Below are 26,970 nucleotides of genomic sequence, written 5' to 3'. Positions count from 1 at the left end.
CCTTGATTACAAGCTTTCAATTCCACAATCGAGTTCTAATTCAATTTCAACTTCAAACAGCAGCTGTACTGTCCTTAAGTTCTCACAAACTCAGGTGACCCACTTCTGGATCGAATTCACTTCCAATTTCACAATTTCTTCAATTCAAGCATAATCTAGCATCAATAGTTGTTCATAGACACGCGTTAAGGTGAGAAATGAACCCAGAAAAGCCAAACAGCCACCGCGCACAGTGGATTTCGACGGAGGCCGAAATCACCTAAAATGGCAACTCTTCCAAACTTGATCGAAATCAAAAACCATGTATATCAACGTGTACGTACAGCTTGAAGAGTAGAAGAAGTTTCATACCTCATGCATCGTTGACGTTGACCGAAGTCGCCGGGAAACTCTGCAAAATCGTCGGGAAACACAAAACTTGTCGTCTTCGATTCTCTCTCTACACCCAGTGGGATGGACCAACCGATACTAGAAACGAAACCGCGGTGATAAGACAAAACGACACCAGTGCGCAGCGGTGTCTTCACAGGACGGAGAAGTTTAGATTAGGTTATGTTCGCCGGTCGTCGGGTCTAGAAAAAGGTCGTGCATACTGAGTTTCTCTCGACCCAACGGCCCATGAAAGGAACCCAACAGGTTGCGCCTTCGATCATTAGTGAGAACTAGGAAACTCGCCGCGCGATGCTGCGAGTAATGAGGTTTTGAAGTTTTTGTGGCGATGACTCCCTTCTTTCTATTTTTTCTCTTGTCGGGAGTATCTCTTTTTTGCGGGTAATCAAGCAAAGTAATCCCAAATTTAATCCCACAAAAATGAAGAGAGCATATTTCAATGGGCGATAACTCCCTTCTCCCCTCTTTTTTCTCCACCTCCTCTCTCTCTCTCTCTCGCTCGTCGGGAACAACTCCAAAACCCAAAACCGAAGCGGTGGGAGAGAGACAAAACAGGCATGAGGGGCAGAATAGTAATAAACACAACATTAGGGGCAAAATAGTAAATCAATATGAGTTTTATTATTCATTGAGTTAGAGCTTTAGGGGGGTGTATTCAATTCAGATTTTAAAAGATTTTGTTTGAGTTTTTATAATCCATGGATTTACTTAATCCACGGATTGTTTAAATTCTATATGGACTCTGATTGATTCTAATGGATTGATTTACTAGTATTTGTTTAGATTTTACAAGTTCTTATGATGTTTTTGGTAGGTTATTTTTTTTTTCTTCTTTAAGAGCAATGGATGTATGGATCCAACTATAATGGCAATCTACCATTCTTTATGTTGTGTATAATGATATATGAATAATAAGAGAAAACTAATCAACCAAAATGTTACACAAAAAATAAAGTAGTAAACTAATGACATAATTTATTTCATATCTAATTTACAAAAGAAACATGTGTGTATGTAACGGCCTATTCTGGTTTTAGATGAATATATGTATATATATCGGCACCCGGCTTCGGGTTTGATTAAAAAAAAAGAAACATGTGTGTATGTATCATCTTAACAATACCATTGAAAGTGAGCTTAATTAGCTAGAAGGATTAAGGCTTCCAGAGCTATAGTGATAAAAATAAAAATAAATTATTAGATGAGAGCAGAGGCACAGGCAGAGGAGGATAGTGGGAAGATAGGTTTAAGACAAAATAGATGGGTGTCACCTATTGAGAGCTGCTTCTTGTTCTTGTTTTTTTTTTTTTTTTTTTTTTTTTTTTTTGTTTGGTGAAGAGCTTCTTCATTTTTTGAGTGAGAAAGAATCCATCAAAATCTCTTGGAAAATGGTTGGATTGTTTTTGAGTTTTGATAAGTATAAAAAGCACTATAAAATCCTTCAAAATCCAACATTTAATGAAATCCTTAAAAATCCATATACTTTTGAATATCTGCAGATTTGAATGGATAATTTTAAATCTTAATTGAATACATCAAGATTTTAAAGGATTGTTTAAAATCTCAATTGAATACCCATAGATTTTCAAAATACAAAAAAATCTTGTAGACTCTTAAATGAATACACCCCCCTTAATATATGTGAGGAACAAACCAAAACCCAATACCGAAGCGGTGAAAAGAGAGACAAAACAGGCATGAGAGGCAGAATAATAATAAACACAACATTAAGGAAAAAATAGTAAATCAATATGGATATTACTATTCATGGAGAGTTAGAGCTTTAGTATATGTAATTTACCTGTTCTCCCAAAAAAAAAAAAAAAAAACTTTAAAAGTGGAGTCATCAAAATGGCAAAGATTGCTCACAAGACACAATCCCACTTAATACCATATGGAAATAGCCGGGAAAGGAAATGATCATTTTTTTTTTTTTTTGAAAAGAGGAAATGATCATTATATTTTCATAGATTACACATTATAATTATTGAAAAATTAAGAGAAAATATATCCACTCTCCCCAAAAAAAAATTGGGCTAGCTCCGCCATCGAATGTAGATGCAGTTTAGGAAGTTGGGCTTTATGTCTTTACATACTATACATTGATATTACACTGTCAAGGAAATTTGTGCTCTTTCGAATTCAAGGTCCTAGCCTTGAAAGCTGACATTAATAGACATCCCTCCGTCAATGCAAATAGTCTGCCCAGTTATGTATGAGGCAGCAGGAAAGCATAGAAATGCCACCAAGGAAGAAACCTCTTCCGGCTGGCCATGGCGTCCTAAAGGTGTTCCAGATTTAATAGCCTCAAGCGTCATTTGGTTATTGAGAATCTGCGTATGTTAAAAAAGCGAAAAGCAAGAAGATAAATAAACTAAATACATAGACCAGCAAAGGATCCAGATATATAACTGGAAGATAATGTTAAATGAATTCTCTGCAAAACTAAGAAGTGCGCGAAAGGAATCAAGCATTGATATTACATCTTCAGCCAAGGGAGTTAATTCGTATGAACCCAGGTGCAATACTGTTGATCCTAATCTTGTCTTTTCCCCACTCGCAAGCCAAGTATCTTGCCAATTGGTTAATTGCTCCTGAAATACATAATGAGAAGAGCCAATAACCTTCAATTTCTGATAACAAAATATTTAATATTGAAGAGTCAAAAAGTAGGTTAGGAAAAAGACCTTTAGTGGCAGCATAGACACTTCCACTACCCCCAATTGACATCACACCAGCAATAGAAGATATAAGAACAATATTACCAGCTCCTGAAGCTTTAAGGAGAGGATGTGCAAGTTGGCACATATTGTAATAAGATTCAAGATTGGTTCCCATAAGAAATGAATAATCTTCAGCTGTGTAATCAGTTGTGGGCTTTAGTATATTGGTTCCCACGTTGTTTATCTCTGCAGCCAAACATTGGGAATTGGATAAATTAATTACATGTAAGGACGCCTATGAGATAAAACCTGATGCTTCTGTTAGACTCAAGTTAATTGCGTTAGAATTAACCACACGGTTAGATAAGTACAGTATCGGTTGGTAATTGATATAATGCAAATGATATTATGCTAAGAAGCACCGAAACGGGTACGAGTTTCCGGATACGATACGATCGGAAACGTGGAAACGGCAAATCTTAAATGTAACAGGAAACGGAAACGTGAAGGAAACGCGACCATTTTGGCGTTTCCGTGCATCATAGATATTATGAAATACTTACAAGGATGTTTAGTTTTCCATTGAACAGTGATGAGACCTTGTTTATGAGCTCTTCTCATTGGGGCTTTGAGATCAAATCACATACAGAACCAGTGACTTGATGAAAACCCTTGGTCTTCCATTGACTCAACCGCTCATTGAGTTGGACTTCATTCCGAGCACAAGTATGGACCTTTGCACCTAGCCTCGCCAATTCCTCCACAACAGCATATCTAACAATGAGATGAGGTAGTAAAACTATATTATATTAAAATTTGGTGTAAACTAAAACTGAACTATATTTCAGATAATTGAAAGACGGTGTTGTTTGATGCACAATGAAATTTTTAACTCATTCAAAATGACCGTTTGAATATCGATGACTTTGGTTAATTTCTATAATAACAGAACAATACAAATAAAACCCAAGTGAAATTGAAGGAGACGACTAACCCAATGCCTTTGGTTCCACCCGTGACAAGAGCGGTCATTCCCTCAAGAGACCATCTTCTATCCGAGCTGTCATTGCTAATAGGATTATTTGCTCGAGCCATCTGCCAGCCCTCTCTGTTTCTTTCTTTTCTATCTTGATGGCCAAAATTTGAAGAGACATGCAAATACGAAAAGGATATATATAGACTTTCTCATCAACTTTGGGAAGTCAAGCCCTTGTTTTGAAGGTCAAATTTCGTATTCTCAAAGATGGAGTAATACATTGGTATTTGGAAATCTGTTTTGACGATGTGACTAGTATGACTTGGACCACTAATACTTACTTGTAACAAGGATGTCCATTTAAACACTTCCCTTTTTTCACTTAAAGATGCTAAAACAAAACTAAATGGAAACCAATCTGGCATCGGTCATTTTCAGAAACAGAATAATGATATACCTAAAATCAAACAAAATGACAACGAAATGAAGCACACTAATCAAATCAACTAAATTACCTTCCAATCCAAGAGTCCTTAATCGAATACTCCTAAAAACCCAAACCCAATAAAAGTAACAACATTTACATAGAGCAACTACCTTTTACGCTGACAAACACCGAACAGAAAACAATCATGTCGTTCCCAATACTTCTTTGATAAGCGCGCAACAACAAAAGATCGAACATAACTCTATCAGTCTATCTCCCTTTCACTCTATATCAAGATTGTAAACAACATCAGAAGAGAAATCCCAAATATTTAACAGATCAAACCGAAAACCCGTAATAACGGACCATAAATTACAAGGCAAATCGGCTCAGAAAGAACTAACCGCTAAGATGATGAGGTGAGAATCCCCTTTCCTAAATCTCTCTCTATCTCTTTGTACAAAGCAAAAGATGTAAAACCATAGTTACATGCTCACAACATATGCACAACAATCATATTTGGATTAAGGCTTACCTTCAGCAATAACAGGCATGGATTCCATCTTATGCAACTGCTTAACTCGATCACTGAATGTGGTCTTCTGTTACTTATCAACTTGCTTCTCAATGGACAGAACTTATGCAATAGTCGTGGTAGTAATCAGGGACCAATTCATCTGTATATATATGAGACTTAAACCTCAAGAAGCTTCCCATTAAAGCATTCCTTGTCGGTTTAGGTTTCACTCTTAGATTCCTAATGTATCACAACTTGTAGCCTTTCTTGTCGACTAAGCAATGGATTACTATCCTTAATGAATTGATACACTATTCATTAAGTTACTAGTATTGATTTACTGTTTGTATCCATGTTAAACTAGGATTGATATTAAGCTAATCATCAATTACTTTATGATGATATGTGTTATGTCCATATTTGATCTTACAATCTCCCCCTTGGACTCACACATATCATGCTCGATGATTTGCACCAGAGAACATCAAAACCTACTTAACTTACTGAAGTGCGCGCCAGATAACAAACTCAAATCAAAAATCCATTCCAACATGGTCAGATCACAGTTACTTATGCAGAGCAAGAAACAGTATACATTTTAACAAAAATGCAGAGTTTCAAAACCACTAACATAAGCTTCTGCAATCCACATATGTTCAACCAGAAGTGATACAATATATGTTAATGTGTATCAACAAGTAAACATATATTAGGTCCTACTTTATGTTTCTAAAACCAGAAACTCAAGCAAATTTACTGAACACTGATGGCTTAAAAAATATTGCTTGAACCTTAACATCATGCTTCACATGATTTAAGCCATCTGATAGCAAGTATGATATTCAAAACAAGATGATAATTTCCAAAATAAAACAATAAAGCTGCAGCAAAATCATAACTGGAAATACCTCAAAAGTTTATTGATAATAATAAAATCTGTCATTACAAACAAGTTGTGATAAATAAAGTCAAAAGATCACAACTAAAAATACAAGAACTCAAAAACCTTAGAAATTTAAATTGCTCCAACTGGATTAACTCTCTACTGAACCTAAGCATCTAGATTAGCTAAAACTCCAATGCTTGCCGTATGCTTCTGGAATGCTGCTACTGACAAGGCCTTGGTGAAGGGGTCTGCTAGCTGTGAATTCGTGTCAATACTCAAAACAGCTATTTCACCATGCTTTACCCTTTCTCTAACACTGTAATACTTTAGATCAATGTGTTTAGAATTATTTGATCTTTTACTGTTCTTGCTAAAGAAAACTGCTGCTTCATTATCACAATAAATCACAAGTGTGCCTGCCACAATGTGACTTAACACTTTGGTCTGCATCAAGAAATTCCTGATCCAAAGTCTTTCACACACAGTTTCATACACTGCAATAAATTCAGCTTGCATGGTGGAGGTTGAAACTAGTGTTTGCTTCATGGTTTTCCAAGCAACTGCACCTCCTGCTAGCATGTACACATATCCACAAGTTGACTTCTTGGAGTCCGGATAGTTCCCTGCGAAATCAGAATCTGAAAATCCAACGAGTTTCAAATCCTCCACTTGCCTATAAACTAGCATGTGACTTTTAGTTTTCTGCAGGTACCTCAACACTTTCTTCCCAGCTACCCAATGTTCATGGCCTGGATTAGATTGAAATCTCGATAAAATCCCTACTGCAAAAGACAAGTCTGGCCTAGTGCAGACTTGTGCATACATGAGACTTCCTACAAGTCTAGCATAAGGCTTTGACTCCATAATTTCTTTCTCAACATCACTATTAGGACTCTGCTTCTTGGTTAACTTATCACCTTTGGACATGGGAACTTCTCCAGCTGCACACTTTTCCATACCAAATCTCTTCAAAACTTTGGTAATATAATTCTGTTGAGACAAACCAAGTAGTCTATGTGCTCTATCCCTTTTAATCTCAATGCCTAGTACATAGGATGCTTCTCCTAAGTCTTTCATGTCAAAATTCTTTGACAGAAAACTCTTGGTGTCTTTAAGCAGTTTAAAATTACTGCTAGCCAAAAGTATATCATCGACATAGAGTACTAGGAAAATAAAATTGTTCCCAATTGTCTTCAAGTAAACACACTCATCAACAAGATTCTCTGTAAATCCAAAAGTAGAAATCACAGAATCAAATTTCTTGTACCACTGTCTAGAAGCTTGTTTAAGGCCATAAATTGATTTTCTTAACCTGCATACTAAGTTTTCACTTCCAGCTTGCACAAAACCTTCTGGCTGCTTCATATAAATCACTTCATCTAGTTCACCATTCAAGAAGGCTGTTTTAACATCCATTTGGTGCAGCTCCATATCAAAATGAGCTACTAAAGCCATGATTATCCTAAACGAGTCTTTTGTAGAAACTGGAGAAAAAGTCTCAGTAAAATCAATGCCCTCCTTCTGTGTAAAACCCTTGGCAACTAATCTTGCTTTATGTCTCTCTACATTGCCATTTGCATCTCTTTTGGTTTTGAAAACCCATTTACAACCTATAGGTTTCTGATTAGGGTCAGGTTCAACTAATTCCCAAACTGCATTTTGGCTCATGGAATCAATTTCTGCTTCCATTGCTAGCTGCCATTGGTGAGATTCATTACTTTCAATAGCCTGGTTAAATGTAGTTGGATCATTGTCCTCTGCACAGTCCATTTCAATTTCTGCTTCTTGCAGATAAACAATGTAGTCACTATCTTCCCCCCCCATAAGTTGGTTTTCTTGCTCTCTGTGATCTTCTAGGCTGAGGGTTGACAGGGACTTGATCAGTTACAGGGTCAGTTACTTGACCAGTGACAGTTACTTGGTTAGTTACTTGACCAGTGACATGGTCAGTTACTTGTCCAGCGACAGTTACTTGGTCAGTGACTTGACCAGTGACAGGTACTTGACTAGTTACATGGTCAATTACATGACCAGGTACAGTTACTTGGTCAGTTACATGGTCAGTGACATGACCAGTTACATGACCGGTTACTTGATCAGGGACAGTTACGTGGTCAGTTACTCGACCAGTGACTCGATCAGTTACATCTTGTTCTAAAGGCAATACAACACTTATATTCTCATCCAACACAATTTCCTCAAAATCTGAGGTTAAATCCTCAAGGTTTGTATTGTGAACTTTTTCACTTAGAAACTTTACTTGATGTGTTTCAAAAATTCTAGGTGAATGATGAGCAGAATATAATTTATAGCCTTTAGATTTATCTGGATAACCTATAAAATAGCAACTAACTGTCTTAGGATCAAGTTTATTCAAGCTTGGATTATAAATCCTAGCTTCTGAATGACATCCCCAAACATGGCAGTGGTGAAGACTAGGTTTCCTGCCACACCAAAGCTCAAAAGCAGTCTTTTCTATAGCTTTGCTAGGTGTTCTGTTGCAAATATAATTTGCAGTTTTTAAAGCCTCACCCCACAAAAATTTTGGCAAACCAGTTGTACACATCATGCATCTAACCATATTCAAAAGAGTCCTATTCTTTCTCTCTGCAACACCATTCTGTTGTGGGTTATAGGGTGTTGTATATTGAGCTTTAATTCCATTGTCTTGCAAAAACAAGGCAAATGGACCCTTTTGTTGGCCGGATTCAGTGTACTTGCCATAGAACTCACCCCCTCTATCTGATCTTACTGTTTTGATTTTCCTCTCTAGTTGATTTTCTACCTCAGACTTAAAGATTTGAAAGGCTTTCAATGCTTGTGCCTTTTCTGAAAGTAGATAAATATAACTGTATCTAGAAAAGTCATCAATGAATGTGATAAAATACACATTCCCACAGATAGTTTGATGCCTAAATGGCCCACATATATCAGTGTGTATGAGTTCTAATAAATTTTGGCTTCTATATGCAGTCTTCTTTCTAGTATTAGTTATTTTTCCCTTAAAGCATTCAACACAGTCTGTTAGATCAGAAAAATCAAGTTCATTTAGGATGTTGTTTTTTACCAAAATTTTCAGTCTCTCTTTTGAAACATGGCCGAGTCTTCTATGCCATAAAAATGCAGACTTTTCATTTAGTTTGGTTCTTTTAACACCTGTTAAAGTGCTAGTACTGTTGGTGTTATTTTCAACAAGTAAAATTTCTTGTTGAGCCATGGAACAATTTAACTGTAAATAATCATTCATAATAACACCAGAACCAATTTGAACAGAATTTTTAGAAATAAGAATTCCATTACTATCCATAACAAGTCTACAACCAGATTTTACTAAAAGAGAAACTGAAACCAAATTCCTTCTCATGGAAGGTACATAAAAAACATTGTCCAGAACTAACAATTTTCCTAATCCTAAATCGAGCTTTAAGGTTCCAATAGCCTTGACTGCCACTCTCATGCCATTGCCTACACACAGGTTCACTTCATCACTTTTTGGGATTCTCCTCCTTATGAATCCCTGCAAAAAATTAGTAATATGAATAGGTGAGCCTGAATCTATCCACCAAGACTGTGGTTCAACATTTATAAGATTAATTTCTAAGGAAAAAACTGTATTAGAAAAAATCTTACCCTTTTTGGCTAACCAGTTCTTATAGCCAGTGCAGTCCTTTTTCATGTGTCCTACTCTTTTGCAAAAGTAGCACTTGAACCTGAATGGCCTGTTTTCCTTGGCCACTGCAGCTGTTGAACTCTTAGTTATGGCTTTGGTAGGCTTGAGCTTATTCTGGGGCTTTTTCCTTTTAGGCTTCTCAATGAGGTTAATGGTTGTAGCAGGTTCCTTTTCTTCCTTGATCCTAGATTCCTCATCCACACAGATGGATATAAGTTCATCTAGAGTCCAGTTTCCCTTTTGAGAGTTGTAACTGGTCCTAAGATGACTAAAACTGTTAGGCAAGGAATGTAGTGCATAATGCACTACATGCTCATCCCTAACCCCCATCAAGAGCTCCCTGAGTCTGCCATTTATATTGATCATCTTCATAATATGCTCTCTAACTCCCCCTGAACCCATGTACTTCAAATCATGAAACTCCTTAGTCAGCCTAGCTGCTTCTGCTTTTTCACTTTCTTTAAACTTAGCACCTATGAGTTCCAGAAAATCTGATGCTAGCTCAGGCTCTTCTATACTTCCCCTGACAGTCTTAGACATAGATGTTCTGATGAGGTTCTTAGCCATTCTATTGGATCTATGCCACTTCTTGTAAAGGTCAGTATCTTTCTTGGTGCTCTTTTCATTTAACTCTTCAGACTTATTCTCAGTAAAGCAGTAGTCTATGTTCTCATGCATTCCCATATAATTTTCCACAGAGTCTAGCCAAGCTCTATAGTTGGTTCCAGTTAACATCAAGACACTGTTCAAGTTCATGTAAGAGTTACCTAAGGAGCAAAACAAAAAATCGAGTGAGTTCTCAGTTTGTAAAGAAAATATGTTTAAGTTTTCTGTGTTTTATTTAGCTTTAAGTAACCAAAACAAGAACATACAGAAAACCTAAACAACCATACTTGCATTCATGTCAGTCCATAACAAAAACAATATTAAGCATCACTTTTGAGCAGAAACTTAATATCCTGGAGTTCTTTATCAATATGCCATGTTCAATGAAAACAAGTTATCCAAAGAAATTTATCCACATCTTTAGACAGAAGAAAAATTTCTAAATATCCGTATTTATTTTCATCAAGCATGCATACTGCTGTTTTGTATTCTAAAACCATACTTAACCACTTCTTTGGAAGATAAAACTGAAGCATAGTTTTAAAACACAAAACACAATTTCAGTTTTGTTACTCGATCAGGTACAGTTACTTGGTCAGTTGCTTGGTCAGTTACTTGACCAGTTACACGTACCTGATCAATGTTTTCTGCCAACATCAATGAAGGATGCTTTGTGCATCATAATCACTTATGCCAACAGAAAACCACAAAACATATGAGCTCTTTTACTTTACATTCTATCCAGATTCATCCTTGTAAGAAAATTAAGCTCTTGTATCTGTCAACTTTAACGTGTAAACAAAATCTGGGAGATTTCTGTTCTTCATACAATTTTACACAATCACATATACAATACCATATTATCAATCAATTCAACATGCATATTCAAGCATAACCAAAATTGATTCGATTCCAAGAAACCACAGAACAATCAAGAAATTGTAAATTTCATCCGGTCACCATCTACTCTAACCTAACGCACGCCGGGAATGCAACTAGGGTTCTTGGGCACAATCAAAAATTCAATTATCATGCTATGAATCAAAATCAATCTCACAGAAAAACCTGTTTTTGCTTTTTCCCCAATTTGCTGCTAAAAAATCATAGCGGAAGCGTGAATTTTATAATTAACCAGATGCAGCAGTCGACTTAAGTAACTTACCTTGATCAGGTACCTGACCAGTTACTTGGTCAGTTACCTGGTCAGTTACTTACTTGGTCAGGTACCTGATCAGTTACATGACCAGTGACTTGGTCAGTAACATGATCAGTTACTTGACCCGTAAAGCAAAAACCCTTGAAAAAAAAATTTATGTTTGTTTTGCAAAACCCTAAAACGATTTTTCATATTTGTGAGCCTATGCTCTGATACCAATTGTAAAACCATAGTTACATGCTCACAACATATGCACAACAATCATATTTGGATTAAGGCTTACCTTCAGCAATAACAGGCATGGATTCCATCTTATGCAACTGCTTAACTCGATCACTGAATGTGGTCTTCTGTTACTTACCAACTTGCTTCTCAATGGACAGAACTTATGCAATAGTCGTGGTAGTAATCAGGGACCAATTCATCTGTATATATATGAGACTTAAACCTCAAGAAGCTTCCCATTAAAGCATTCCTTGTCGGTTTAGGTTTCACTCTTAGATTCCTAATGTATCACAACTTGTAGCCTTTCTTGTCGACTAAGCAATGGATTACTATCCTTAATAAATTGATACACTATTCATTAAGTTACTAGTATTGATTTACTGTTTGTATCCATGTTAAACTAGGATTGATATTAAGCTAATCATCAATTACTTTATGATGATATGTGTTATGTCCATATTTGATCTTACAAAAGACACACCTGATCTCTCTATCTCTATATCACAGTTGATCTCTCTATCTCCCTCTGGATTGCTTTTCTCTTATCTATAGATTTGGCTCAGTAAATGTCTGGAAGTCATGGAACTTCTGGAAGGCTCAGTGGAGGCTAAAAACAGAGCAAGTACACGGGTGGATTACAATTCTTTGCTTGACGGGTTTCTGGACTTTCTGTGGCAACCCGAAATTGTGAGAAAAAGCCAGGGGCAGAACCGTCACGCCACTGTTACATGAACAGGTGTGAACAGTTAACTCATCTTTCGTATATTAGTAACTAGAAATGACACCCGCGCATTGCTGCGGGATTTGTTGTTGTTAACGACTTTGTATGTAAGGCTTGTTGATGAGTTCATTCATCCAGTTGAAGCATGGCATTCATTTGTCAAGATCAAGAGACTGGTCATAATGATAACAAAATGCATGTAGAAAACTAATGTATGGCACAGAGCTAAGGGTATATGCATACAATTATTCCTTTTTAAATAAATAAAAAAGGGAATCCCAACTCATGTATCATATATATTTAGTTGTTCACTGCTTGAAGAAAAAGAATAATATTTACAAAATGGTAAGACATATACATCAGAATATATATTATAAAATCCAAATTTTTTAGCTAGTCAGTATATATAAGTAATACTTTCAGTCTCAGTAAATCATCTTTGCTAATTGAAAAGTGGTTCCTCTACAATTTCTTCTAAAATCTCTTATCAATGTTTTCAATCTGGTGGACTGAATCACCAATTCCTGCTCAACTTGAAAATAGAGTTCCAAGGGAGATCCACACGTAACTGAAATAAGAGAGAGAAGGTACGTTTGAATGGAAAACCAAAAAAGTAAATAATTACTACTATTGATTGATTACCTCAATCACCGACTTTGTTTCAGACTTATTCTTGAAACTGGCATCTCTAATGAGGTGAGCAGAAATATATTTGAAAGCTTAATTGCTTTTTTTTTGACATCTTTCCATGACAGAGGTCTTCAATATATAGTTGTGCATAGAGGCTGATGCTGAAGAAAGAAAAAGAAAAGGAAATTTTTTTTGTGACAAAACAGCTTATTTTCAATTATCCATGGCTTTGTTTCTAAATTCTAACTGAACTAACAACTAACAGAAATATAATGAAGTCCTCAGTTTCATAATTATTTTACATATTCACCCGGCCCATCCGAGCATAAATCTTTCAGAAATTCCGAAACTCAGTTTCATAATTATAATGCTCACCTCCATGTTCTTATGCAAGCCAAAAACAAAACAATCTAAAAACCATCGATGCAAGTGAGCATATTCTAAATGTATAGTACAATGAGATATAAGCAAATGACTACTAACTATCATCTTATCACAGACAACACCTTATTTTGAATTCCAATTAATATACAATGATATAGCATATAGCAACTATACAATTACATAACTGGAAAAGCTTTTCTTCTCTCAAGCAAATACATTTGTTTTGGTTGCTTTGTCTAAGCCAGTGGAATGAATCTTCTGGAAAAGCTCGGCACAAAGGATAGATCATCAGCTTAGCCTAGCTAGCTAGCTAGTTAGCAGATTGGGATATGAAGCGAAAATTCTTTAAGTGAACTCATCAAAATGCCAAATGCCAAACAATTGTCGAAATTAACTAACTTCTTAACAATTATTTTAATTGTTATAGTCAGAAGGAGATACTGCAGATAAGTCATAGAAATTGCGTAACTGGCATCTGTGGGTGATATTAGAAATTGATTAATGCTCATTGGAATGAAAAGCCATTGATAGTCATCCCTCTGTCGATCCAAATAGTCTGTCCAGTTATGTAAGAGGCTGCGGGGAGGCACAAAAATACTACCAATGCAGACACCTCTTCTGGCTCTCCAGCCCGTCCTAAAAGGGTTCGAGAGTTCACGACCTCCAAAGTTTTTACATCATTCAGATACTACATGTAAAGATTTAGAACTGCATGTCAATTAGGTGGAACACAATCGAATGCATATGCATATAAATGATCTTACAGGTTCAGTGAGGGGAGTTCTGATGAACCAAGGTGCAACACTGAAGATTGGTACTCATGATAAATGAGTGATCTTCAGCTGTGTACTTGGTTGTTGGTTTTGATATATTTGTTCCCACGTACGTTGTTTATCTACAACCAAACATTAAGAATAATAATTAGCTAGTTAATAACTTAGGTCGACCATCTACATTCATAGATGTTGAGATTATGTTGGAGAATCTGGTTGCACTCTGTCACGCCCCGAATTTTGAATAATAAATTCAAATCCGAAACATGAATAATTACAATTACAAAAATCCAAATCTCGAAACTTCGAGTTCATTATTACAATCCACTCTCACAAGCAATATTGTAAAGCTCAAATGAGCATAACACACCTCACAACTTACAATTGCTGTAAAACTCTAACAATTGCTTTAACCGCACGATCACCGTCCTGGTTCTCCTGTCCTGTAGGATTACCCGCTACACAATTTGAATAGTGTACCGGGAGTTGCAACAACACAAAACCCGGTAAGCTTTTGACAGCTAGTATGAGTAAACAAGAAAGAACTGTTGATTTATTAAATTACAAGACCACCACAAACCCACGTTACTTTCTCACTCTCATATATATATATATAGACACTTATGAGTTACTCTCAATTTGCCCCATAAGGTCACTAAATATTTGGCAGACAGACTAGAGCTCTAACTGATCGTTTCCACCTACCCGGCGCGAGAGCGTGGTTCACGATTTAATACTATTCAGTTCCACCTACCCGGCGCGAGAGCGTGGTTCGCTGATAGTATGCCATGGTCACCCCGTGACCTATTGATCTTCCACAGATCACAACAATTTATTGTTCCTCAACAATAAAACTCAACATCTCTCTCAATATATTGTTTCACAACAATAAACTCAATACCCCTCACAATATATTGTTTCTCAACAATAAACTCAATACCCCTCACAATATATTGTTTCTCAACAATAAACTCAACACAACTCCAACAATACATATTATTTCACGTAATAATATATATACAGACATTCACACAGGAATGTCTAATACACCAACAATAGTTCATATGATTGCAAAATAAAGCAATTAAATATATTGGGTTCGTAATATGAACCACGTGAGGTTTACTCACCTCGATAATCCCGCTGCGTCTTCAATTCCGCTCAAAATACGATCCACAATCGTCCACTAACTCAAACCGTCAATCACCTAGTCAGATACGATCTTAACTTAGCAATCATTCATAAACCACACATATACGGAAATCCAACGGTCGGATTCTAATTTAATGATGATCCAACGGCCAGATCGAATTTATATGATGATCCAACGGTCGGATCCTCACGGATCGCCCTTAGGATCATCCTCCAAAATTATCACGAAGATCCAACAGTCAGATCTTCTTGAATCACTCTAACAAACATCTCCTCAAAATTATACGAAAATCCGACGGTTAGATTCTCACGAATCGCCTTCCGAATCACTATTTCACAATTATACGAAGATCCAACGGTCGGATCTTCGCCCATGACCACACAAAGACACTGGGACAGTCATAAGATCAACATAACAAAACTACAAGTCCATCGGACGGTCTGATCTTCACAGATCACAAATCGAACGATCGAAATCGATCGAAACTTAAAAATTCATAACTTAATCATACGATATCCAAAAATTATGAATTATATATGCAAACGATCGTATCGACACGTAGAACACAAAAATGGACAGAAACTGTCCTTGGGGTGGCCGGAGGTCGCCGGAAACCACCATCACAGTGGCGGCACCGCCACCCATCCAAAGTCAAAATTAGACAAAACTCCCAACACGAAAGTTCTTCATCTTAACTCGAATTGAAACTTTCATAACTACACCAAAGTCAGATTATAAGCCAAAAAGTAGAATTTTACCTTATAAGGTTTGAAACCCGAAGAACCCTAGTTTTGAATTCGTTCCAATTCGATCTCCACAGATGAAATCGATGCAATCCACCTTAGGGGAAATGATCTACATCCTCAGAAGTGCAGAATCCTCTCAAGAATCACGGCAAAAGGTGGCCGGAGGAGGGAGAACGACGGTGGGGAAAGGAGGTGATTTCCAGCTCGACTGCACCGTGTTCTTCGACTTGTAGCGGCTACCACGTTGGTTATTTCCCCTCGATGTCTTCTACAAAGTTGTAATATAGCTCAGGCCCAGCAAAATCCCTTTTGGAATCAACTCGATTCGAGGTTGGATGAGAGAGATATCGGCCGGTGAAGGAAGAGCAGCATCGGGCGAATTCCAGCTCGAGCTGTGCAGCTTCTCGGCCTCCTAGCACCTTCCATGGTTCTTTTCTCACTTTGATGTCTTCTAGGAAGTTTTAACTGACTTCAAGGCGAATGAAAATACTTTTGGAATCAAGTCGATCGGAGGTCTGTGGAGGGAGATATGGCCGGTGGAAGAGAGAGGAACAAATCTGGGCTCGGGAGAGAATTGGGGAGAAAATATAGGTTTCTGAAATTTCTGTCCTCCAATGCAATTTCGGGAACTTTTTTTTGTATTTATAGAATTTTCCCGATTTTCAATCGCTTATAACTTTCTCATACGAACTCCGATTTTCGCATTCCATATGTCCACGAACTCGTATCGACGCGCTCTACAACTTTCATGAATGAAGTTTTCCCAAATTCCCAATGTATAAAAAGTCACTTTTTGAGACCTCCTAAATAACGTTCGTTTTCGAAAATTAATCGTTCGAACTAATTCCATAACTTCTCCAAGCCTCGTACTCGCTCCCACTATCGTGAAATCATTTCTAAAAATCCACGGAAATTAATTTGGATTTTTCGGGGTATTACAATCTACCCTCCTTAAAGAAATTTCGTCCCGAAATTTGAGCGTAAGTCAATTCCTCTCGATTAAGGTTGACCTAACCATAGAATCTCCATCTTTTCCAAATCTGTAGTAATCTACAGAGCCTCAGCTCTTTGTATAAAAATACATTCCTATGGCCACTAAATCCTTTCATCACAAACGTAAACTCACACAACAACTGCTTAACAACACTCCACATCACATACACAAAATCGTCACATGGATCATCTCATAGATCCTCACATAGATCATCACATAGATCTTCACTTAGATCATCACTCTGTACTGGCATACAAGCACAGTAAACACTCCCACAAAGTGTTTCGCTACTCAATTAGCATCACGGTAAATCTCTATAGTAAAACTCAAGCATGCACCATTCTTCACAACAATAGTGATGCATCACTCAAAACAAATCATCCCCAAAAGCAAGCCAATAAAATATGTCACCCAGTGACGATGACTTGGGCTTGCTCAATCCTTGGGCTAAGCATTAGGGCTGGCCAATTGGGCTGAAGAAATCGGACCATCCACATTTCGAACCGGCCCGAACCAAATTGGGTTTAACATTTGGGCCTACCATTCGGGCCGAACAATTGGGCTTACCATTTGGGCCTACCAATCGGGCCGAACAATTGGGCTTACTATTTGGGCCTACCAATCGGCCCACCAACTTCCAGCTCGGCTACGGTATGAAATTGTACATACCGTATATACGTATGCATACCGTACAGACCGTATATACGTATGCATAACGTACAACTGTATATACGTATGCATACCGTACAGACCGTATATACGTATGTATACCGTACATACCGTATATACGTCCGTATATCAAGCATATACGAGATCCAAAAATATTTGTAAGAGGTAAGGTTCGAACTCCCGACCCTCGAACACGAAGGTTTTGCTCCCAACCACTGAAGCAAGAGCTGCCTTCATTAATATATGCTCACGTGTTAAATTTATTATGTCATAAGCGACATAAATAAAATAACGGGGGAGGCAAGGTTCGAAACCTTAACCTGCTGCACGAAACCTTTGTCCCCAACCACTGGAGCACAAGCTGTGCTTAATATAATGTGTACAAATGTTATACTTATTATGTCATAAGCGAACATAATAAAAATAAACGAGAGGCAAGGTTCGAACCTCTGACCTCTTGTACAAGAGCCTTGCTCTTCAACCACTAGAGCACCAGCTGCTCTCGTTACTATCCACGCAACTTCTTTTATTTATTCTATCATAAGCGATAGAATAACAACAAACTGTCGGTACACTCCACGTGCCACGACACGTCTCTTCCGTGATTTACGGAAAGCAAATCACTTTCGGCTAAAGCTGTCTGCCACAGCGTCTCGAGGTTCGGCCTGTCCCCTTACACGCTCAACACGCGCCAACAGCTTTTCCGGGTTTTGGGGCGACTTTAATCCAACGCGTGGATTCAAATTCTGAGATCGTTCATCCAACGGTGGAGATCTGCTCACCTTGTTCTATAAATAGGTGCATTCTGGAGAAAAACTGTTCACTCCAAAAGAAAAGAAATTTTCTTCCGAGCTCAAGTCTTTCTCTCTCAACTCTTCAGCCTTTCTCTTCTCAAATCCTTTCTTCATCAATTTCGATCCTTCTCTTCTGATCTTCTCTCCCATCTAGTTGATTCAATCCCATCTTTCCTCTGAACTTTCAGATCTTCAATCTTTTCCTCCAAATCTTCAATCCTTCTTTCTCAGATCTTTTCTTCCATTTGAAGATTCGATCTCATCTTTCCTCTGAGAATCTCAGATCTCCAATCACCAGTTCAACAACTCCAATCCTTCTAACAAAATCTCCCTCAAACACTAAACCATGTATTCCTCGATTTTCACATCCTCTCACTCCATGACCCAAGAGCCACGAACTCTGCAACTAATGGAGCTCCAAACCCCGCAACAAATGGAACCACAACAACAGCAACCAACAGAGGAGGGAGGAAACACCCAAGCAGCTGGAAGTAGTGCCAACATGGATTTCTGGCGAAGCCGTACCAGGTGGATTCCTACTCCAGAACAAATAAGAATCCTCAAGGATCTTTACTACGTCAAGGGATTTAAGTGCCCAACTACAGAGCACATTCACGAGATCTGCCTCCAGCTGAACCAGTATGGACATGTTGAGGGTAAGAACATTTACTTTTGGTTCCAGAACGTCAGGGCTCGAGAGAAGCAGATGAATAGGTGTAATCAGGCTGCTCCAGTGCCCATGGGAACTAGTTCTCTTGGTACTGGTGGATCCATTGATCTCAATTTTGGGTCCACTGGTTCTACTGGTGCTGGTGGATCCATCGACATCAATTTTGGGCCAGCTGGTGGATCCATTGACATCAATTTTGGGTCCACTAGTTCTACTGATGATGGTAGATCCATTGATCTTAACTTTGGTTCCACCTATTCTACTGGTAATGAAGGATTTCTTGATTTAAATTTTGTTTCATATTCTTCCTCACCCTTCAATACTAATACCAGTACAACTCTTTTGGCACAACAGGAGGACGAACATCCCTGCAACAACGAGGAGGAGATCACCAGGAGGTTGAAACTCTTCCTCTGTTCCCCGTGCACGGCGAGGACGTCTTTGGTAACCCGAAGACTACATCCGAGGAAGGTAGCGTATTTGGTTACTATTCTGGTGGCTCAGGCGGTTACAACAGTGGCTCTAACGTTTCTCTTGAGCTCAGCCTCAATCCATCCGGAGCTGCTGACTAGGCTTAGCATAGCATAGTCCTCGTTTTCCTTTTTTTTTTTTTTTGTAATATAAAATCAATAAGATGGTGTGCATGTTTTCCTTTCTTTTTGTTTAACCAACGACAACACCAAGGATCGAACCTTGGTCACCCAATACTATTTTCAAAACCATAAACAACTCTACTGCACACATCTTTCATAATGATGCAATAAAAACAATCACTCAAAAAGAATCCAACAATCAATTAAGTCGCATCGAGGTCTAGCTAGTATCCTCTGAGTCAAACCAAACACAACAATTTCATCGATAGGATTAGGGATTTATAAAGCTAAACACATCCTGAGTTAGCTAGGAAAAACCCACGTCTTTAGAGTTACTCTTACAACTCTTATAGAATCTCGATAATTCCATCTATCAATTGCTTCAACAAAAACTCACCACAATTCAATCCCAAACATTTAGCGATTCAGAATTCGAATCAAACTCCATATCACATAGTAATTCACTTGAACCACCATGGATACCTAACAAAGTCACTAAAATCAATATCCGAAATTGCGTTTAACTATATCACCTAAAATCAATCACCAAAGGCACACACTCTCATCCAACATCATTCACAAGAACTGATTCTAACTCTCCCAATTAATTACACCAAAATCAACTCCCTTGCAAAACTTTAAGTGTCCCGCCTACTTAAACTTAAAACACACAACAACTTCAAATTCACTGCAGTCCATCTCCATACTATGATCCAAAACTTAAGAAAACTAGTTCACCACACAAAGGCCACAAAATTCAATTTCATTCACTTGAACAAAACTATATTCACAAGTCACGGTCAGGTCATCAACCCATGGTGTTCAAATGAATAAATTTCAAATCCAGTTTTCCTTTTGAATCGTAACGTATCGTTCCAAAATGATGCAAGCAACATCAACCACGTATATAAGACACGTCTCGCGAACTCAATTCAAATTCCGAATCATCAAAACTACTACTAATTCCAATTCTACCAACAATCCTGATTCTGAAGGAATTATAGTACTCAACGACAACCCAAAACAATGGTCTCTCATCTCTAACCATCGAGCACAAAATAAAATTCTTGTCTCGCACCTTAAACCCTGCTTAACAACTTACAAGCACAAGGAAGAAGTAACCACAATAATTTCTTTCCTAACCTCAACCCTACTAACAAACTCCACAAGGACATCTCATTACAAAACAAGATATTTAATCCTTGATACGTACATCCCATCCAAACGTCTGTACGTCCAACTTAAGAAGACAAAATTTATAACAATTCATACTCGTATCCACACTAGGTACGTGCATAGGTCAACATCATGCCTTCAACCAACACTTCAACATCCAAAAGGACCTCACTTCCATAAAACAAATCTCACCGACTCATCAGAGTTAAATCTAGAGGTCTCTATTCCTCGAAGATTACAACCTGCGGAAACTAAATTTATTCTAATACGAACTTAGAAGACAACTCTACCGTCCTACAGACATACACGCTGTCTAGACCCCATACTAAGACATACCCAATGATTATACCAGTACCGAAGAGTATATGATGGGGATCCGCTGCAGACGGGCCATCACTCGGGGAGTACTGATTATCACCAAATATGTACCTTACGCTTTGATACCAAACTGTCACGCCCCGAATTTTGAATAATAAATTCAAATCCGAAACATGAATAATTACAATTACAAAAATCCAAATCTCGAAACTTCGAGTTCATTATTACAATCCACTCTCACAAGCAATATTGTAAAGCTCAAATGAGCATAACACACCTCACAACTTACAATTGCTGTAAAACTCTAACAATTGCTTTAACCGCACGATCACCGTCCTGGTTCTCCTGTCCTGTAGGATTACCCGCTACACAATTTGAATAGTGTACCGGGAGTTGCAACAACACAAAACCCGGTAAGCTTTTGACAGCTAGTATGAGTAAACAAGAAAGAACTGTTGATTTATTAAATTACAAGACCACCACAAACCCACGTTACTTTCTCACTCTCATATATATATATATAGACACTTATGAGTTACTCTCAATTTGCCCCATAAGGTCACTCAATATTTGGCAGACAGACTAGAGCTCTAACTGATCGTTTCCACCTACCCGGCGCGAGAGCGTGGTTCACGATTTAATACTATTCAGTTCCACCTACCCGGCGCGAGAGCGTGGTTCGCTGATAGTATGCCATGGTCACCCCGTGACCTATTGATCTTCCACAGATCACAACAATTTATTGTTCCTCAACAATAAAACTCAACATCTCTCTCAATATATTGTTTCACAACAATAAACTCAATACCCCTCACAATATATTGTTTCTCAACAATAAACTCAATACCCCTCACAATATATTGTTTCTCAACAATAAACTCAACACAACTCCAACAATACATATTATTTCACGTAATAATATATATACAGACATTCACACAGGAATGTCTAATACACCAACAATAGTTCATATGATTGCAAAATAAAGCAATTAAATATATTGGGTTCGTAATATGAACCACGTGAGGTTTACTCACCTCGATAATCCCGCTGCGTCTTCAATTCCGCTCAAAATACGATCCACAATCGTCCACTAACTCAAACCGTCAATCACCTAGTCAGATACGATCTTAACTTAGCAATCATTCATAAACCACACATATACGGAAATCCAACGGTCGGATTCTAATTTAATGATGATCCAACGGCCAGATCGAATTTATATGATGATCCAACGGTCGGATCCTCACGGATCGCCCTTAGGATCATCCTCCAAAATTATCACGAAGATCCAACGGTCAGATCTTCTTGAATCACTCTAACAAACATCTCCTCAAAATTATACGAAAATCCGACGGTTAGATTCTCACGAATTGCCTTCCGAATCACTATTTCACAATTATACGAAGATCCAACGGTCGGATCTTCGCCCATGACCACACAAAGCCACTGGGACAGTCATAAGATCAACATAACAAAACTACAAGTCCATCGGACGGTCTGATCTTCACAGATCACAAATCGAACGATCGAAATCGATCGAAACTTAAAAATTCATAACTTAATCATACGATATCCAAAAATTATGAATTATATATGCAAACGATCGTATCGACACGTAGAACACAAAAATGGACAGAAACTGTCCTTGGGGTGGCCGGAGGTCGCCGGAAACCACCATCACAATGGCGGCACCGCCACCCATCCAAAGTCAAAATTAGACAAAACTCCCAACACGAAAGTTCTTCATCTTAACTCGAATTGAAACTTTCATAACTACACCAAAGTCAGATTATAAGCCAAAAAGTAGAATTTTACCTTATAAGGTTTGAAACCCGAAGAACCCTAGTTTTGAATTCGTTCCAATTCGATCTCCACAGATGAAATCGATGCAATCCACCTTAGGGGAAATGATCTACATCCTCAGAAGTGCAGAATCCTCTCAAGAATCACGGCAAAAGGTGGCCGGAGGAGGGAGAACGACGGTGGGGAAAGGAGGTGATTTCCAGCTCGACTGCACCGTGTTCTTCGACTTGTAGCGGCTACCACGTTGGTTTTTTCCCCTCGATGTCTTCTACAAAGTTGTAATATAGCTCAGGCCCAGCAAAATCCCTTTTGGAATCAACTCGATTCGAGGTTGGATGAGAGAGATATCGGCCGGTGAAGGAAGAGCAGCATCGGGCGAATTCCAGCTCGAGCTGTGCAGCTTCTCGGCCTCCTAGCACCTTCCATGGTTCTTTTCTCACTTTGATGTCTTCTAGGAAGTTTTAACTGACTTCAAGGCGAATGAAAATACTTTTGGAATCAAGTCGATCGGAGGTCTGTGGAGGGAGATATGGCCGGTGGAAGAGAGAGGAACAAATCTGGGCTCGGGAGAGAATTGGGGAGAAAATATAGGTTTCTGAAATTTCTGTCCTCCAATGCAATTTCCGGAACTTTTTTTTGTATTTATAGAATTTTCCCGATTTTCAATCGCTTATAACTTTCTCATACGAACTCCGATTTTCGCATTCCATATGTCCACGAACTCGTATCGACGCGCTCTACAACTTTCATGAATGACGTTTTCCCAAATTCCCAATGTATAAAAAGTCACTTTTTGAGACCTCCTAAATAACGTTCGTTTTCGAAAATTAATCGTTCGAACTAATTCCATAACTTCTCCAAGCCTCGTACTCGCTCCCACTATCGTGAAATCATTTCTAAAAATCCACGGAAATTAATTTGGATTTTTCGGGGTATTACACACTCATTTACACTGAAGAAAAAGCAATATCACTTTTGAAAAAATATATGGTGAATGACGAGCATAAGATGTATGTAGTTAGGTTGAGAACAATATTGGTTTGAGTTATTTTTGTAGGATTTATGGAAATGATATCGCCCCGGCAATCGTAAATAATGGGGTTGTTATTGTAATAGATGGTAGGAATACATGGAATACTTACAAGAATGTTAAGTTTCCCATTAAACAGTAATGAGACCTTGTGCATTAGCTCCTCTCGTTGGGTTTTTAAGACCATATCACAGATCGAACCAGTAACTTGAGTAGGACTTCATTTCTAGCACAAGTATGTACGCTTGCCCCTAGTCCAGCCAATTCCTCCACAATAGCATACCTAAATACAACACAAGTGTCGTAGCAATGTTGTAATAGGAGTAAGATAGTACTAGGATCTAGATCTGAGTGAAGCAAACGAGGAAAAATAGGCAAACCATTCGGGCGCTCAATAAGTTACTCAATTTTCATTTTTACCCCATGAAAGGTTGAGGACCTCATTTTTACATTTGGACTGCGACAAACAAAATTTCAGAAGTACTCTAACCTCAAAAGGATGTTTACGAAATTGAAAAAATGATAAAAAGAAATTTAATTAGTGAAGATTAATAACTAGGGGACTAACCCAATCCCTTTGGTTCCACCGGTGACAAGTGCAGTCATCCCCTCAAGAGACCATCTCCTGTTTCTGCTATTGATATCTGTTCTCGCCATCTTTCTCTCAACTTCGATGAATAACTTCAGATGCAGGCTGTTGCAAGTACTTCAAAATTTTTAATGTACGGTTAGGATTAATATTGAGCAACCAAAAGTTGTAGATATATATGAAATACCAAAAGGACGTCCATGGTATAGATGGCAAGACATGTCAATCATTGAACTGCATACGCCCACAAAAACGTCACAAAGATATCAACAAAATATTTGCTTAATTGTAGAATCAGGGTTCTCCCAAGAGAATATGAGGCCTAAGGCGAAATTTTTTGTTACACTAAGACAAATTTTTTTTAAATATTTTTTTAGTTTAGTTTTATAGCTCTGATTTTAAATTTTAGTTGAATGATTTTTTTCTTTAAATTTTACTCAGATTTTATATTTATACTATATTCCTTACAAAATCAAATAAAAATATTTATTTATGATATTCGATTAATTACCTTAGTTTTTATATTAATATTATATCCCTTGAATAGGCTCAAGTACTTCAAAACTTACGGCAAAAAAATGCAGAAACTACTGTTGATCAATTCCCCAAAATGAAAATACCTAGCGCTCTGCTAGGGTTGGGAGAGCGCCGCTCTGGGCCTCTCTGTACCTTTCTCCATCATCGATGGAGTACCTTTCCAGCACCGATCTCGGCGTCGTTGCCTTTGCGCATGGTTCCTATCGTGTCTCCTTATCGTCCCTGGCTCGCTATCCTGCCGGCAACATCATCGTGTGCTCAGATTCTATCTTCTCAAGGTGGCTCTGGTCAGGGTGGTGAAGAGGATGCGCGGCTTGGCTGGATCGGATTGCCGCCGAGAGTTGGCCAACTCCGTCCAAGAAGAGCACGACTGAAATTGGATTTTAACGGGTCTGATTCTGGTTTGGTTGGGTTGTGGCTCGGGTTGGCACGACGGTGTGTATGGGGGAGAGTTGCTGGTGCTCGGCGCGTCCCAGATCTGGCCAGAATGGGATTGGATTGGTTCCGGCGAGGGATGGAAGTGTGGCTGTTAACAGGTGATGGCGGCGCAAGGATTAGGCTGTTGACGGTGATGAGGCATACCGGCATGGGAGGTGGTGTTTGGTGTCATTCCGATGGGGCCGCGTTGGTCAGTTTCAGACAAATTAAGGGGGGTGGAGCAGTGGTCGGGGACGAGGTCAGGGAGGGTTTGGGTGCCCAGAAATTTGGGTGTCCAAATGAGTTTCCCGTGGGCCTGGGCCTTTGCCCTTTTGGATTTCTCAAGTAGGGGTTGGGCCTATTCTCTTGAGACTTTGCCATTTGTGTACGAACCCGATGTTGTTAGGGTTCGCATTTGGGATCCAGGAGACTTTTTATGGGCCCCAACTATTTCTGCTTCGTCGAATTGGTGTGTTTGTTACATAGGTAGAAGATTGCTCTCTATTCAACGTATTAATTTGCGTGGAGTAGGCAAGGTCGGTCATACTACCGCCGGTTGCCTTGATAGAAGGTTACCCTCTATTCGACACATTTATTTGCGTGCAAGTATGGTCGACCATACTATTGGTACCGTTTTACATAGCCCGGATTCTGTCGGGCGCTTCAACAAATGCTTAAGTGCATCCCTTCGTATCCTTGCTAGGTTTTATTTCCGATGCTTTGTTGCATCTAGTATTTTTCTTGTTACTTTATATTTTGATGTAGTTTCTACATCTACAAGTTGCAATTTTTCTTATTGTAATTTTTAATAAAATGGTTGACTATTACTCTAAAAAAAAAGTACTTCAAAACTTTCATCATTAAGTTTTTTATTTTGTTTTGTTTCTAAGTACTTTTGACGAAGATGAACTTGAGTTTTAATTGAGCCGAAAACAAACCCAAGTTAATGAATATTTTATCTATTCCTAAAAAATTAAACATTTTTCTTTCTCTTTTGATCTAAAAATATTTTATTTCTCATAAAATATAAAATGCTTAATAAATTTTTGTTTGAAATTTTAAGAGATATAGTAGACGAAGAGAAAATTCAAGGGACATGGTATAAATATAAAAACTAATGATAATTTAAAACAATGCAAGGTTAGTATGGTGGTTTGTTGTGCGAGTTGTATTCTAAAAGTCATGGATTCGAGCAATGGTTGGGTCATTTGTTAAAAAAAATTATTTTTGTTAGATTTCTAATAGTGGGACTCACTCATTCAATCATAAGGTGACCTGTCGTCAAAGAGGAGCACACCAAGTCCATGTAAATTGTTAACGTGTGTGACCGATGGCCTCAGTTAACGTTAGAGAGAGTAAAGTAATCTGGGTGATCTGCATTTAAGAGAAGGACTTAATCAACACTGTATTGAATCCAAAACAACCAGACAACCAAACACTTGAATGAATGAGAA

General features: G+C 38.1%; 1 pseudogene; it reads right to left on the bottom strand.

Annotated features, from left to right (window-relative positions):
* Positions 1–2,340: 2,340 nt before the first annotated feature.
* LOC133712675 (tropinone reductase homolog At2g29150-like) lies at positions 2,341–24,900 on the bottom strand (annotated as a pseudogene).
* Between the last annotated feature and the right edge of the window lie 2,070 nt (positions 24,901–26,970).

Source organism: Rosa rugosa, chromosome 5 (assembly GCF_958449725.1).
Source record: "Rosa rugosa chromosome 5, drRosRugo1.1, whole genome shotgun sequence".
In the NCBI taxonomy this organism is placed as follows: Eukaryota; Viridiplantae; Streptophyta; class Magnoliopsida; order Rosales; family Rosaceae; genus Rosa; species Rosa rugosa.
The sequence above is the reverse complement of the archived record's forward strand: the minus strand, read 5'-3'. Positions and strand labels throughout refer to the sequence as shown.